The sequence below is a fragment of the Cydia strobilella genome, chromosome 12 (genome assembly GCF_947568885.1).
Source record: "Cydia strobilella chromosome 12, ilCydStro3.1, whole genome shotgun sequence".
Classification (NCBI taxonomy): Eukaryota; Metazoa; Arthropoda; class Insecta; order Lepidoptera; family Tortricidae; genus Cydia; species Cydia strobilella.
The window spans coordinates 14,415,020-14,432,921 of record NC_086052.1 but is presented as its reverse complement, the minus strand read 5'-3'; the positions used below and the strand labels follow the sequence as shown (position 1 = coordinate 14,432,921).

Sequence of the window (17,902 nt, the reverse complement as noted above, 5' to 3'; positions counted from 1 at the left end):
ATTGATAGCGACATATTTTTTTTGACACACCACATGTGACATTCGAATCGCAATCAGATCGCAATATATTTTATAAACCCAAGTTCAAACTGACCCACCCAGTCACTTAAGGTTATTTTGCTTGGTGGAGCAGATTCGGCGTTATGTTTGCCGGTGGTGAATTTAACGTATAGTGAAGTAAATTAACAAACGTCTTGTATGAAAATATAATGAGTTTTTTAATGGCAGTTACTGTTATAATGCTTGGTAGAGCGTTCAAGGACGAGGATAGCCAACACTTACAGTAGACACGGTAGTCAAAATTGCCAAAGCGTAGACGTTAGCAATTGATTCATCATTAGTTTACTTTATTTAGTTGGTACCTTATCATAACAACCTACACACTTTTTGGCACACTTAATCTCACTTTCTATCTAAATCTTGCTTAAGTTTGCGACTATTAGCTAGCTAACTAATGACAACATTTATGGCGAAACATTTTTATTCTATTTCATGGAGGTGCTCGTTGCAGACAAATCATCATTTATATTTATATTCAGGGCCTACTACATATTAATATCTAGTATTCGAGTTTACAAGTTATTTATCAACAAGTTCATACGAGATCTAACTACATTTTATGTTAGCAACTCTCGAAATATTACTAAGAATTAAGGATGACTCACGTTAGACCGGGCCGTGTTCGGGCCGGAGCTTCCGGCGCTTACTTTTCTATGACATGACAGGTGATCACGTGATGCTTTCCATAGAAAACGAAGCGCCGGAATCTCCGGCCCGGACACGGCCCGGTCTAACGTGAGTCATCCTTTAGAATACATTTCTCGCCTTCAAACATGTGAAGTGTAACATATTCTACCAAATTACTTACTTAAAACTAATACTAGATTGCCCAATCAGACTGTAATTTTATTAAAAATTAAGTCCCGAAAAATGGTCCTACTTTGCTCCATATTTGCTCCACTTTAAGGAAATTTTGAATATTTTTTAAACAGTTTATTATTAAATATTTAGACGAATTGAATATTAAGAAGAACATCTTTTTTAACACATTTTATCGGTAAACCAACCTTATGAAAATGTTGTTTTATATAAAAACGAAGTTATAAATAGGAGCACAAGATACCTATTGTTTGGGGTATTTTGAGATGTTGATCATGTCAACCTTAGCCAGTCTTCTCCGAGACCACGGGGACAACGTTGTCCTCGAAACGTCGGAGGTAAATTTAACACTTATTTTACGCGTTGTGAATAATAATGAGTTAAAATCGTGAAAGTTTAAATCAGTGTTAGGAGTGCAAAGTTACCCCATTGTGCGCCAAATTAATAGGCCCCGCCAAAAAATATATTAATTTTATGACTAACGTCGCAATTCAAAATATATATACAATTTCGTTTATCTGAGTATATAAATAATAACATAGGAATATTATGTGTGAATATATTAGACGTTTAGGCCTTTTTTTAAATTGGAGCATAGTACCCACCAAGGAGCAAAGTAGGACCATTTTACGGTAGTTTATACATGTATATTTAATATTACATGTAAGTATATTAAACATATTAAAAACGGGTCACTCACGTATTTTAAGTCGAAAACGCTCGACAGTAAGTCGAGTAGTAAGTATAAACTTACCGCACAGCTTACCTTTTGCAGACAGTCATAGCACCTAATCACCTATCTATAATAAAAACCGGCCAAGTGCGAGTCGGACTCGCGCACCGAGGGTTCCGTACGTTTTAGTATTTGTTGCTATAGCGGCAACAGAAATACATCTGTGAAAATTTCAACTGTCTAGCTATAACGGTTCATAAGATACAGCCTGGTGACAGACAGACATACGGACAGGCGGACAGCGGAGTCTTAGTAATAGGGTCCCGATTTTACCCTTTGGGTACGGAACCCTAAAAAGTAGTTAATTTGGCGGTGAGAAAATCAAGAACCTCCCCTACAAATTTTAAGGACACGTAAAATATTAATGTAGGTAATTAATATTATAATACAAGATACTACACAAACATAAACTGACGTGCACGTAGATTTGATGTAAAAATTTACTCATAAAGTACTAGTCATAACTTTTGAAATTTTTCCTCAGTGCGTCTTCCGTTTCATCGCTTTCTACAAAAGTTTCAGACGTTGTTCCGCTTTGGCGGATATTAAATCTTATATCTCCATCGCTGTAGAACTATCTATGATGCGATAGAAATGGAAAGACGATGACAAAAACAGAAGTCGTTTAAAATTACTTGAGTTATCCAACGGCGCGCCGTCTCAAAGAATTCACCCCATCGCCGCTCGGTCGGTGGCGCCACGTCGTTCGACCCTCGACCCGAAAGAGTGCAGCATGTGACGAGCGTCAGGGCCTTCGCGAGCGCCGCAACAGCATAGTGATTATTTATCGAGGATGCCTGTGAAAAAAAAAGCTAGATAAACTAATCTCTGATGCTAGTGTGGATAGTAAACAATTGTAGGTAAACGAGTAACTGTAGTGTAAAACACGGGCTAACAATGCGAATATCCAAATTGAGCAACTCCGTTCGTTTGGCAGAACGGGTTAGGGTGAGCGTCATCGAGTATAATGCAACATCAATTTGCTCCTTTGGCAAGGATGCCTGTGACGCTGAATATAACAGCAGTACATGGGAATAGATTTGTGACTTGTACATATAACACATGTCTAATCTTACCTACAAGAGTTATCCCATGGCACGCCGCCGCGGGTTAGCTACTCCGTCGCCTCGGTAATGGCGCCTATTTGCCGCGAACGGGTTTGGGATGTACGGGCGCCATCGAGTGTGACGCAACATCACGTGGATCCTTTGGCTTGGATATCTGTGAAAGAGGAACCGGTCGGTCGAAGAGTCTAGATACTTGGCGAAGTACTGTAGGACAAATATTTTACCTCATTTCAATATTTTTTTAAGGTTTTATCGCGGTAAAAAATTAACTTCCTTAGGTACTTATATATAATGTAGTCTGATTTAAAATGACCAACAGTGAGATTCATCGTATTCAATTTTTAATATCACGTACATTTTTTAAATGTAGTTAGTTTGTTTAATTTACCGATTTGCCTTATTCTATAGATGTTTAAATATGTCCATGATTTTCAGACTAACATTTCTAATACTATACTAATGTGACCAAACCGTGCCAAAAAATAATGAAACAAAAAACTGAATAAATTAACTATTTCCGTTTATTTTCCCGAGGTATTTTTATTTAAATTTTTGTGTCATGGCGCCGCAGCCGCCATCACTAAGTATTTGTCGTTTTTTCTTTCAGTATTTGAAATCTATTTTCAATTACAGTGGTACTACGTAAACCAAATTAATAACTAGCTTATATCTAAAATAGGCCCTTGAGGCGTTGTACCAAGGATGCTGGCGGCATTTCCTCGCTGTATCGCAATGCTGATACGTTGTGCGAGGAAGCCGCCAGCTCTTCGGTCACCAGTTACGTCAACCAGACGCTTCGCGATTTCTGCAAACAACTTGTGCGCGCTGGAACCCCATGGACCTAGAGTTTCAATTAACTTACTGCGTGTTTCTCGTTTTCAAGTTGATATAGAACTCCGCAGTCTCCGGCAGTATGAGCGTCACAAACGCGATCGCCATGATGGCCCGCGGCCCAATGACGGACCAAAGAGCTTGCGGCGTTGCCGCTCTGGGCAGTGTTATGTCAATAACTGGCTCCATCCCTCTAACAGCACTAGTTCTACGGACAGAAAAAAATAACAAAATAAATAAGTTACTCAGCGCTCAGGAGCGGTATCCTGATTTTAAAATCAGTAAAATCGCACTCAGTGTGATACCTAAACTACCGCTCTAGGTGATTAAGTGGTTGAGATGGCCTTCTAATCTATAATGAGGCCTATATCGAGTTGAGCTATTTATTATTTATTCCTTTATAGGGCACAGTTAATATTGTAAGACAAAAATGACCGTCCTAAAACATTATTTTCGTATTTTTTTCTTTAATGAAAAATGGTTAAGCCTATGAAGTAGTTATGAGGCTTGAATTGTGTGTGTTTTTAAGGTATTTATAGGTAATTCAAATCAAAACTAAATCAAAGTTCTTATATAAAAAAGAACTAGGTAAGCCAAATTAATTAAATGTGAGTTTTGAATGATTCACGGTTAGTTTCACTAGACTTATATTGACCGGGATATAGACCGTGATTACCTTTTGTATTATGTGTGATGTAACTGCGTCGAAATATCGGGAGCTCACAAATAATACAAAAGGTAATCACGGTCTATATCCCGGTCAATATAAGTCTAATTAAATGTGGTCTAGTAAAAGCACTTTTAATCAAAACCCACGTATAGTTAGGTAAATCGATTTGCAAATTTAGTTCGACGTAGTTCTATAAGCACATAATTGTGTTGTTTTCGAGCAAAAGGTACCACATTGTCGCTTGCCATAAGGACGCTCTGACAGGTTTTTCTTATAAAAATACAAGCAATTTTCGTCCTTATGGTAAGCGACAATGTGGTACCTTTTGATTGAAAACGTCACAATTTATTAGTTATAACGAGGAATAATGCATGGAAGGCATCAAAGATGCTCGCGCCGGCTTCGTTGGGCGGCGTGACAATCCGACTAAAGTACGATACACACGCGACGCGACACGGGTCGAAGTGACTAATAGAACTTTTGTAAACCGACTGCCGGGTTAGCACATGATTGGCGCGACAGTATCTCGCCGCGACATAGACTACTCGTCCCCCTTTATATTATATTTATATTTTCTTTATTGGAGAAACAACAAAAGTAAGTACTTACAATAACAGCAAATGATAATAAGATACAGTTCAAAACATATGCACCTACCTCCTAGAACGCTCTCACTAAGAACTATACATAATATAGTTAAGGTACTTAATGCTACAGTAAACTTAACTAACTTTTTAATTCATAAAGTTAGCAAAAGACGGGTAGTCTATCTCGCGGCGAGATACTGTCGCGTCAATCATGTGCTCGGCCTACAGGTGTTAGCGCGATTTTGAACTGGTTTTGATATGACCTTGACGATTTTCTTATTGTTAAGCGTGCGTAAAATAGGTACAGTCAGCAGTAGAAGTTGTTAAGAGGGCGAGGTGTTCAAAATCACCTCGACACCCTCTTATTCTCTTAACAATAAAGTCGCGTCAAGATCATTTTGAACCTCGCCCGCTTAGCAACTTCTGCTACAGCTACAGTCGTAACGCTACGTCGTAGCCGAATACACGGATTCTCTGTATTGTATGTAGCAAAAATGCTTCATACGCTGTTATCACACTAACCGCCGCCGTAGAGTTGTTCTTTGTGTCTATCCATGTTCGTAAATTTTTATCGTGGCTTATATTTCTGAACTATTTGTAGATTTAGATTAGGTAGATTATGTATATCCCAATGCCTACTATTTTTATATCATTTATGGGTGAATCAAGTTTTAGAGCACTGATTTCGTGTTTTAGACTCCCTAGCATAGAAAATTGTTTTTTTTTTTTCTAAAACCATGTTGATTATTCTACTTTTTTATTTACACTGGTATTATTAGATACATAAGTATAAATTTAACACATTAAAATTAACAACTTGATCAGATAAAAGTTACATTTTGTATTGTAACGCAGCAAAAAAGTAAAAAAAATCAACATGGTTTTTGAAAAATCGATTTTTCTTTGCTACGGACACGAAATTAAGTGTTCTATGATTCACCCTTATACTTGGTATCAATTACGTTTTCAATATAAAATGTATAGAAATTTCAAATTTCTGGATTTTCATATTTTCTTCCAGGGTTTCAAAACATGCTAAATTTAGCTCCAAGGTCATCAGTGCACCAAGCACTGCGCAATTGCGCAATGCACCCTGTTCATTCTGCGCAGAAGATTGCGTGGATGGCGGGTTAGGGGGCAAAATGGTGTGGATAAAAGGGGACAGAAAGGTGCGGGTGTACGGATGGGGGGCGAAAGGGCGCCGTCGACATAGCCACAATAAAGCCCATGACATTATATAACATTTACATATAAATGAAACCAAAGTATACACTGAGATCAATCGAAACCACCATTTCCACCTAGGGATGAAAATTCCGGAAAGAATCAAATGTTTTTTTTCGGGAATTTTACAAAATTTCGTTCTTTTCGGTTTTTTTCCAGTTCTATTCAGAAAAATTTAATACGTGCCACTGAGTGATGACAGTGTCAATGCCATAATCAAACACATTAGACATGCAACCTTAACCTGCCAGTTTAAATTCCTAATTAAGTACCAAAGAGTAGTATAGTATGTTAAGTACATATATTGAAAAATTCAGAAGTTTTGAAAAAAACTTGTTTTTTTTTTCAGCTTTATTCTTTTTTTCGGAAGTCTTGTAACTGAAATTTGCATTGTTTTTTTCGAAAGAAACTTGAAAAAACGAGCCTTTTAAAATTTTCCAGTAATTTTCCCGGTTTTTTTCAACGCTATTTCGAGCACCACCATGTACTGAGCAGAGCTGTCGGCTAACAAAATGTATATTAGTGATTAACAACTTAGTGATTCACACTAGGTATATAAATATGTATAGTATCTATGTATGTATGTTTATTTGTATTAAGTATGTGTAAGTTTATCAATATAGTTTATGTTCATTTAGTCTTGGTTACAAATTCATTTACTTTAAAAGTCACTGCACCTACTTAATCTTTCTGGTTTAACCCATTAGTTGACTGGTAGAGAATGCCTTAAGGCATTAAGTCCACATTTTGTACCTTCATGTATTGTGCAATAAAGCTTAAATAAATAATAAATATTCTTAATGCTTAAGGCTGGTATTCCAAATGTCCAATTTCTTTGTCCAGGTATGTTTAGGGCATTTGTTAACTAATGGCACAGGGCGGACACGCCATACATCAAAAATCATTTGCGTGTCTATGTGTGAACGGCACGTCTGTACACGCGTCATGCGTCATTGTGTGAGTAAGTTGCTTCTGAGCGGTCGGCAAACGGTTGTCAATCTGCTGTCGCGGGGCGAGGTAATTCGCATCGGGGCGGGGCGGTGCGTGGCCATTTTGTATGATAATACTATTACTTATTCTGTGCTAATGGGGTTAATTTTAGCATGAAGTTTTTAGTTCTATCACATGAGTAGGTTATAAATTATAATAACATCTTAAGTGTACGAATAAAAACTTTACACAACATAATATAGGTACATTACCATTTAAGAGTCCCCGGCAAGCTCGGCCGAATTTCACCTTCACATACAAACGCAGTTGTAGTACAATGAAATGAGGTATATCTAGTTAAGTAATTAGTTTATATATATTATTTGTGTATGTGTATTCATGTCTTCGCTTCGTTCTTCAGGTTCGCCTTTATTCATAAGCTTAATTAAAATAAACACAATTAAATTTAAAATAAATACTTTATTTAATATAATTAATTTTAATTAAAAAATAAAACACGATTACATAACAGGTTCACTAGAAAATCGCGCAGCACTTTATTATTGATTTCACCGAATACACCATGACCTATTATTTCAAGCAACTTTCATTTAAAATTACACTCTAAGTCAACGTTTTATAAGAGCGTTAGACAGTTTATATAGATCTAGTATATAAAACAAACAAAATAGAGCAAACACAAGTTTTGTATGAAAAACTTAAATTCGCTGTATTTTTTTACTATGGTATTTGAAGCTACATAAACAAATTTCAGACCTAGATATACCTTATCGTATTGTAAGTACAAAGTTTCCGAGCAATCTAACTAGTCGTTTTAAAATTAGAGCATAACTACGTTTGTTTGGAGAGCCGAGCTTGCCGGGGACGCTTAAAACCATAATCCAAGCCTTCGATTTTCTTGTTTATCATTAAAAGTAGCTTCCCAACTTTCATTTACATTGTTCGTTCAGTGTGTGTCGCACTTAACAGACTCCATCTATACAGTTTTGTGATAGGCAGTAATAAGAGGGTGCCGAGTTGCCGCCAGTGAATGGAAAATAAACCGTACGGCACAGGAAATAAGGATTATTATATTATGTACACGACAGTCTTTTACTTAGTCTTCCTATTAGTTCAATATTTTGCTTTGCTGGCTTTTAACGTTAAAATTAGCGGGTTTTTAGTGACAAGGAAATTCAGACTAAGCCTGCAGTGATTCTTTAGTGATGAGTAGGTATTTATATTTAATTAGAAGGTGGTTTAGCATTATTGTACAAAAAGGCTTCTAAAATATTAAGTAGGTAGGTATCATATTTTCAATACTTGAATATTTGATAATCATCATACAAAACACTGATTTAAACTTTCACGATTTTTACTCATTATTATTTACAACGACGGGAAGCCATTGAAATCAAAAAACATAGACAATCGAGACGAAAGTTTTAAGATCTCATCCACATGGAACCCAGTCATTAGTAAGTGTAAGCAAAAACAAATATCGAAAGTTGAAAAATCGAATATTGTGAGTGTTGTGTGTCGACCCGGTGACATCCCTAGTGCGCAAAAGGTTCAAGTTAATAAACAAGACCAAGTGCGGGTAGTTCGAAAATCTCGCGCGCCTAGAAGATGTTGATGTCAACTTTAGCCAGTCTTCTCCGAGACCACGAGGACAACGCCGTCCTCGAAACGTCGGAGGTAAATTTAAAACCCGTCCCGTCGTTGTAAATAATAATCATCATACATTCAAACTCGAGTAATTTGGCGCAAGATGCACAGATAGTGTCTGTCATACTTAGAATTTTTTTTCGAATTCATATGACTTCATACAGGCACCATTTCACCGTTAAACGCAAGTTTGGCGAAACTTGTATAAGTTTAAAATGTGTTATACTTTTTTTGAAAATAAATTAAAAATATATATATATATTTAAAAATTCATCGACAAACTATTTGTTACAATTTAAAACACTCGATAAGCTTAACCTCTTGTCTGTATATAATAAGGATCCTGACCGAATATTGAGACATATTTTAGCATTTTTTAGAAAACAATTTTTTCTGCTCTATACAGCACACCAAACCAAACCCACAATTTTTGACCACCACACATAATAAATGAAAGTTTCAATAAAACACAAAATTATTTAATATACCTATTTATTTATCAGCTGCATAAGCAATTTATTTTAATAATATAAAATAACATCACACATGTGTCTTAGAGGAAAAAAAAAACTCAATTCAATTTATGTCTTCGCTTCGTTCTTCAGGTTCGCCTTTATTCATAAGCTTAATTAAAATAAACACAATTAAATTTAAAATATAATTAATTTTAATTAAAAAATAAAACACGGTTTCTAAATCTACATAACAGGTTCACTAGAAAATCGCGCAGCACTTTATTATTGATTTCACCGAATACACCATGACCTATTATTTCAAGCAACTTTCATTTAAAATTACACTCTAAGTCGACGTTTTAATAAGAGCGTTAGACGCTTGTTCTGTGAACGAGACGTTTGCGACAACAACAAGTGCCTGTCGATGTGCCGTGAGTTTTAGCACTCACTGAAGTGAGACAGTGATTCTACATCCCTTCAGATCTTGTTCGGGCCGATATATTATTTTTTTCCTTTTATTATTAGCCTGATTATTATGGCGGAATGACCTGGACAGCTTCCTGAACAACTGGCCGGAGGAAACACCAAATCGGGAGTCGTGGAAATCAAGGGGAGAGGCCTTTGCCCAGCAGTGGGACACTTAGATATGCTATTAAAAAAAATTAGCCTACTTTGGTGTCCCACTGCCTGGCAAAGGCCTCCCCTCCTTTTCTCCACACGACCCTGTCATCGGCATTTTCCCACCATTTGGGGTAGAATGCGTGCAAGTCGTCCCGCCATTTCATTTTTTGTTTTATTTGCATTCATTAATTTGTTTATTTTAAGTTTGGCTTTATTTATTTTTAGATTTAGATTTCAATTTTAGGTTAATTTAATTTATTTTTAGACTTAGGTTTTTTAGTAATACATATTTTAGTTTAGTTTAAATTTTTAATTGTTCATTTATAATGTAAAAACCCAAAATGAATTGTTTTATTTTGTTAGATTTTGATAAAATTTGGTAACTATGAAGTCTTTTACGTGGTTTGACATCATTTTTTAAACGTTTGTTTTTTCAACAACCAATTAAATTATAATGGGTAAGTCAATAAAATCAGTTAATCCAATGAAAGATAAATGACTGTATATTATCTTAAAATTATTTCACTTATTTACCTACTGGACGGACCTATTTATTTTAAGATAAATTTGATGCGTTTAACACTAATCCGTATTTTTGTTCTATAAAACAGAACTTATAGCGGCATAACAATATTGTAATTAATTTAGAAAAATAAAATAAAATTCAATTTATACATTCCGGAACTGTTAATACTGTTGCTCAAATTAGCTGATAAAGTTTTAAATTAATAGTAAATCATACAATGACTCCTTCGCCTTTTATACATTCAGGTTTCTTTTGCGCAACTAAATTTAAATGAATAAATAAATCTTCATATAGCTGGACTTATAAAAATGTACATACCTGTATCTGCTCTGTTTCACACTGATTCTATAAGTAAGTACTTTCTAGAACTTTTAGTCCTGCAGAGTTGGATGTGCGTTCTAGCTGGCGTCCAGACGCTGAATGCGTGCGGCGCGCTGCACTCAGAGGCTGCGTAACAAGTAGGCGTGGCCCCCGGTAGGCGGGGCCACGCTCACTAACACACCATTACAACAGACCCATGCAGTCCCAAGAATTGTATTACATGGAAGTCCCGCCCAGTAAACAGAACAAATATTTAAAAAAAAAACAGACCTGGACCCCCGGTAGGGGGTTTTCTGGGAAATTAATATGAGGTAAAATGTTTTCTTTTTTTAGGAATTGGGAAACCACGATCAGAAATAAAGGCAAGTCATGAGAACTACTCATGGACTACGCTGAAAAAAAAAACAGCAGAATTAATTGAGTAATAAAATAATAACTTAACGGGCATAAGGTTGTCAGAAATTATGCAAAATTGAACCCTATGACTTTGCAAAAGATATCAAAATCATAGTGGGAAATATATTCCCTTTGCCTTATAAAAGCTTAAGTAATAAAGAAATATTTTTTTCCTTAATATCCCACAAAAAAAGTAAGAGGTACCTTTACAGATAGGAAGAGTTAGACCAAGAAAAGTCTGCAACGATTTTGATAGCACACGCAGTAACAATTAGTATTATTTTAGCCGTCAAACTTCTAAGAAATTATGACGTATAAAATAATACTAATTGTTACTGTGTGTACATGTGCTATCAAAATCGTTTCAGACTTATTTTGGTCTAACTCTAACACATAGTTCGCAAGTCCTATTTTTGTGTAAGTACCTACTACCTAGTAACAAAATGTGTAGTTCTCAAGCAAAAGGTACCACATTGTCGCTTGCCATAAGGACGCTCTGACAGGTTTTTCGTATAAAGATACAAGCAATTATCGCCTTATGGTACGCGACCTTGTGGTACCTTTTGATTGAAAACGTCTCAAATATTTTGTTACTGTCCAAACATTTCTTTTAGTGTTTACAAAGCGTTTGCAAAGATATCGCACTAAGCATTATATTTGTAAGATACATTGCCTATGAAGCCGATGGTCCTGGGTTCGAATCCCGGCAAGAGCATTTATTTGTGTAATGATACTTGTTCCTAAGTCATGGGTATTTTCTATGTACCCATAACACAAGGCATCATGAGCTTACTCTGGAACTTAGTCAATTTGTGTAAGAATGTCAAATATTTATTTATTTAATCACTCCGAGAGCATCACCACTCATCACATAAGTCTCACTTCATTCATTTATTCCTTTATAAATCATGTTTTTACATGTCAATTACAGCAGTATTTCATATTTACAACTATTTATATCTGAGCTACATAACAGTCTTTATATATCAAAGTCAAAGTCATTACCTATTAGGTATAAGATAATTATGTCACGTAGGTACAATTAGCTCCATGCATGAATTTATTTTTATTTTTGGATTCATAATTTATATCGTTGGAACACCGGAAATGATAAAAATACTTTTGTAAACCTTAACATTATTTTATTAAAAAATATTTAAAATGTTGAAAATTTTTGAGCGGTTGAAACGCTCATAATTTTTGGCGCGAATTCGACAGAGCGTGATGACGTCACACGTTGGGCGGCCCAACTGCCGTTTGCTACTAATGACACTAATCTGTCGAACGCGTGACGTCACGTGGCGTTTCGAGCGTTTCGCTCACTAGCTTTTCGCGGGCAAATTTTTGTACTTTTTATTTATAATTTTAAGTGATTAAATGGTAATTTAAAAACGGAAATGCATTTGTAACATGATATAACGGTAACAAACATCCGAATAAAACATATTTCGTTCAAATATAAACTTCATGCATGAGGCTAATTACTATTTAAAATTTATTATTTACAGCTATAGCTGTTTACAGTAGAACTTAATTATGGTTGGTTAAATTCATATTTTATATTTCTATTTTATAATTCAAGTACAAGATGGAGCGTGTACCACAACTCGCGGTATATACACACATGCGCTCAAAATGCGATGTCTGTGTACAGTACGCATCCAGCTTAGCAAAAAGAGATTGTGTAAAGAAGAAAAGACTGTAACAGATACTTTTGGACGTGAATATAGAGATTTATCTCTAGTCGGGCCATGCTCAGTGTAGGGCTACGTAACACGTATATAGTTACCGACGGGTGACTGACGGTGAGTCACAAATGTCACAATCACAATAGACCTTGACGGGTGCTATAATGGCAAGCAAAAGGGTAAGTACATACATCACAGCGCTTATACACTGTACCTACTTCTGTACATGTTTTTACTACGATGAAACTACTTTTTGCGATAACTTAAAAACCGCTTAGCTGGTCATGTCAAAGTTAGCTATATATTCCATTAAATGTATTTATTAAGCTCTATTTCCACAATTATTTTTATATTTTTTGGACCCATGGTTCAAAAGTTAGAGCAAGTAGTACATATTGTTACCGACGGGTGACTGACGGTGAGTCACAATAAACCTTGACGGGTGCTATAATGGCAAGCAAAAGGGTAAGTACTTACCTACCTTCACAGCGCTTATACACTGTACCTACTTCTGTACATCTTTTTACTACGATGAAACGACTTTTTGCGATAACTTAAAAACCGCTTAGCTGGTCATGTCAATGTTAGCTATATATTCCATTAAATGTATTTATTAAGCTCTATTTCCACAATTATTTTTATATTTTTTGGACCCATGGTTCAAAAGTTAGGGTTTTTTTTCGGGGCGATTATTTCCGAAAACATTTACTTTATCAAAAAATGTTTGTTGAAAACCCGTATTCGTTTTGAAAGACCTATGCAACGACACCCCACAGCATGGGGTTGAAGCGAAAAAAAAAATTCACCCCCTAAACGTAAATTAGGGGGTAAAATAAAAAAAATTTTTTAGATTGTATTTTACCGCGCTGTCGGATTACATTATTTATATATCCATGTCAATTTGCAGTTTTCTAGCTCTAACGATCACGGAGCAAAGCCTCGGACGGACAGACAGACAGACGTACATTTTTTTATTGAACCAAAAAAGCCTATATACCTGGTAGTGCCTTTATACCAATATTTAGGTGGGATAAAAAAGACGCGGGGAGATATGTATGAGAGCCCTTAAGACACCAGAAGGGAATTGAAGTGGACTGTATCTAAAATTAACGAGAAGTACTTGTTTGACGCTTAGAACTAAGGGTGTTAGAAGAAATGCCTGCGCACATACCTTTGGAGCTCGTTGTGTGTCTCTTCGGCTGGCCAGCACTTCATAAAACTTTCACCAAAACTTCAGCGTCAATCACGTGTATCACTTTCACTCCAGTTCAACAGTTTTTGCTAGTTTTCACACATTTTGATTTATTCAAATTAGAGACGATGCTGTTAGTCAAGCATCAATTCGGGAACTGAACTCGCCAAGATGGCGTCTCATATAAGTGCCGTAAAACGAGACGGCAATACGGCTTTGTGCGCGTTGGCAAGGGATAGGTAGCTTGGAAGGGTTTAGAGCGTTTTCACAAGTACCTACATTTAAAAGTATTAAGAAAAAAAATAACTACCTTAAACAAAAATATCAAATTTGAAACTCAACAATACCTATACTATACATACGTTCCGTTACTGGGCACCGGCTTCCTCTCTTTCACGAAAGGTTTGCTGGACCTAGTGGGGACTATACAAATACATTGCAGGAACCTCATACAAATGTGCGAGTTGCGGCAAAATTTCATAAACTTCGAAAAATTCTCGGAAATTTCACAGGAAACAAAATAATCTTTCATTTTGGAAATGAAACATTTCGATTCCCATACAAAAATAAACTTGAAGTTTCCGAAATTTTACCATGTGGAAATTTCGTAATTTCGGTAATTTTCAGTGCAAAACAGTATAACCTCACAATACTCCTTTAAATTTCTTCGCGGATGTAAGAAGCTCACGGTATTTTCCTTCACCAAAAAGCGACTGGTAAATAATCAAATGATATTTCGTAAATACGTTCCGAAAAAATCATTAGTACGAGTAGGGGTTCGAACACTTCGAACCCGTGACTCCTGATTGAAAGTGAGCACCATTATCTACTTATTTACCTGTATTATTTGCGACCAAGATCCGAAGACGTTTATACACGTCGGGCATTGCCTTTTATTGATTTGTGCAGCAGAGTCAACGACATGCGTGACGTTCATTAATAAATACAATCGCTCGCATTAATAAATACAATCGGACATTTCATTAATAATTATAGACACGAAATTTCCTTGTAGTACACAAATATAAAATTTAATTATCAGATATATAGTGTGGTCCATCTGACAGATCTGACAATAAAAATATGTTTCGAGCTTAATGAGACGAGTTTTGAATCCATAGGTAAAACAATACTTCTATGATAGTCTCTGACCACGCTAACTTTTTATAAACTTGGCAGTAAGAATTATTCTTTGTATGGATGGTATAGAAAGGATCGCAATCTCTTATGGCAGAATTGTTGCAAAAGTGACCGCGTTAAGCTTTAAATATTAGTTCCTAATCTCTCCAGTGGCGCTAGTTAGGCTCTGGGGCATGAGTATAACATGAACCATATAAGGCAACAAATAACCCGACCAAATTACGTAGGTTGTTTTTGGTAGTATTTCGGTGTATGGTGGCGCCGCCTAATTACTGTTTTTTGATGGACACATTTTTGATGGATACATAGAGATTTGGCTCCTTTATACAGTCTCCATGATTCTTTGTAAGAATGCATACATCATGGAGACTATAGGTATAATAGACTATACCATCCATAGCATACATATAGTATACCTCAAAGAGTAGTATAATATGTATACCTACTAAACAAAGTAGCATGTTCAATTTATGCGTTGCAAATTTTCATTTCAAAAAAATAAGTAAGCAATGATTCAAATGTGATGATTTAAGTTTTGCAACAAATATTTTATCTTTTACTTCGCTTTTGAGCCACAACAAATAGTAAGTGTGCATCTGTAGTGTTGCCCCACAACGATGCCTCATTTGAGCCAGGACTATGCAGATTTCATATGCGAGCTTACATTTGAGAATACTTTTATGGCATACAATCCAAGTAAATATGTGAACTGTGAGAGATTCATAGCTAGCTGTGGTATCAAATAAAACGGTTCATCATGTCTGCCTCGTACGCGTAGACTTTGTGATTTTTATTTTTAAACACGAAAAGAGAACATCGGCTATGTTTATGCACCTAAATTTACATTAAAGTATAAATTAACTGTAATAGATGCCATATTAAAAAAAAAGTGACGAGGGCTCCTCCAGTGGTGAAGGCCGGATCAAAATCAAAATATTTAATAAAATTATCTGATTTGTTCCCAAACTTGTTTACACTAGTGTTTTGTTACAATTATGTACTTAACTGTAAATAACAAAACCCGAAAAGCATAAGTTGGCCCAGTTTAAATTCACAATAATTCAATTCTATAATTCACAACAATGTATCGATTTTGGAAATTATGTGTTGAGCGCTTCCCAGCTCAGCCAGGCTCAAGATGATGATGATGATGTTCTTTAAGTTTACAGTACAAAACATATATAAACATATAAATATAAAATATTTACTTATATTAACTGAACATTAACAATAAGCAAAATTAAACATTTAGCATTAAGATGGGTCAAGCTCAAAGCTTAATACATATCAAGGACCGGAAACAATGAAAAGTTCGATTATTTGAAGTCGTTTAACATAAATAGGTGTCTACGAAATACAATGCACACATCAAATTGTCAATGAATATTAGTACAATATGTAGATACCTATTTAATATCCAGTATTACACACACCTATTTAATATCCAGTATTACACACAATTACAATAAGATTATTGTTAAATATCATTATCAATTTCCGAATGGCACAAAGCCTGCATTTCATTAGGGCAGCAAAACAAATGAAAGCGAAGGGCTTGCCGCGTTGCTAGGCGACCCCCGGGCGGCCCGGGAAAGTCTAGCCATCTAGATACATACTATCTATCTAGGTTGCATTCTGGTTGTATATTCCGTTTGCTCGGGTAGGGATGAGTTAAAAGCTTGGGTGAACCAGAGTAACATGACCTTAAGTTCCAAAACATACCTATGTAATCAGAGAGCGATTTCTACTGGATCCTTTTAAGCTTGGACTCACGTAGTGATTCCCTAGCTATTCACAAGTTTACCAATGACTTTGCTATGGGTAAGTCAGTATAACTTTTAGATAAATATGTGGCGTTTTTAACCAAACGGGTACTCATTGTATGTTGTCAATAAGGCGCTATTTCCATAAAGCTTTAAAACTAAATCTACCTTATTGGCAGCCGACAAGTTGAAAATATCTCATATTTGCTACGAATTTTGAGGTGAACTCGTGAACAAAGGATGAGTTTACTGACGAGTGAAACTTTTGGTTAAATATGAATGTACTGTAAAACATTTTGTTCAGTTTTAAAGCGACTTATGGTTGTTTTAATCCTTTAGGAATGGAGGTTTTACTTTACAGTACCTTCCTGTGCTAAATAATAGGGATTAAATACCTAATTTTACTATGTAAATGCAATTTCTCTAGCTTATTATACCTATATAATGGACGTGCTAGGATGTGCTAGCCCTACAGCACATGATTGGTGCGACAGTGTCTCGCGGTTAGATAGACTACCTGTCTTTTTCTAACTATGTTAATAAAAGAGGGACGGGTATTATAGTCTATCCCGCCGCGAGACACTGTCGCCCCAATCATGTGCTAGCCCGGCTGTAATCATATTGTGAAATAAAAAAAATGAAAATGAAATGAAAAATAGATTTAAGCAATATTGTAAGCGTCCTGAATAAATGTATTTACTCTCTTTTCTTCTTAACACAACAGTTTTAGAGAAATATCCGTCAATCGCCGGGGATGCAGGTAAGTACCTAAATGCATTACCAAGACCTAAAATAGCTGCAAATATTCTGTGTTGCACGAGTCCTCGCTCGCTTCCGGGAAACCTGCCCGGGCCTCGAAAGTAGAAAGCGAACAAATGACTACGTATAGTTGGTATAGGCAAAGAGAATATATACCTAGGATAGAGGGTTATTGTCATAGTAAATTTTGTAGTCACAGTAAATTTACTGCCATCTATCGAAACACGATAAAAACTAAAAATAAAAATGAATAAAAGTATGAGAAAAACCGGCCAAGTGCGAGTCGGACTCGCGCACGAAGGGTTCCGTACCATTACGCAAAAAACGGCAAAAAAACGTTTGTTGTATGGGAGCCCCACTTAAATATTTATTTTATTCTGTTTTTAGTATTTGTTGTTATAGTGGCAACAGAAATAAATCATCTGAAAATTTCAACTATCTAGCTATCACGG

General features: G+C 35.8%; 1 long non-coding RNA gene across 1 annotated transcript; it reads right to left on the bottom strand.

The window, feature by feature from the left end:
* Window positions 1-1,246: 1,246 nt before the first annotated feature.
* On the bottom strand, window positions 1,247-13,898 carry LOC134745795 (uncharacterized). Its single transcript, XR_010128207.1, has 4 exons — window positions 13,768-13,898; window positions 3,542-3,718; window positions 2,689-2,833; window positions 1,247-2,409 (listed from the first exon to the last, which is right to left on the bottom strand). It is a non-coding gene; the product is annotated as an uncharacterized LOC134745795 (long non-coding RNA).
* Window positions 13,899-17,902: the final 4,004 nt, after the last annotated feature.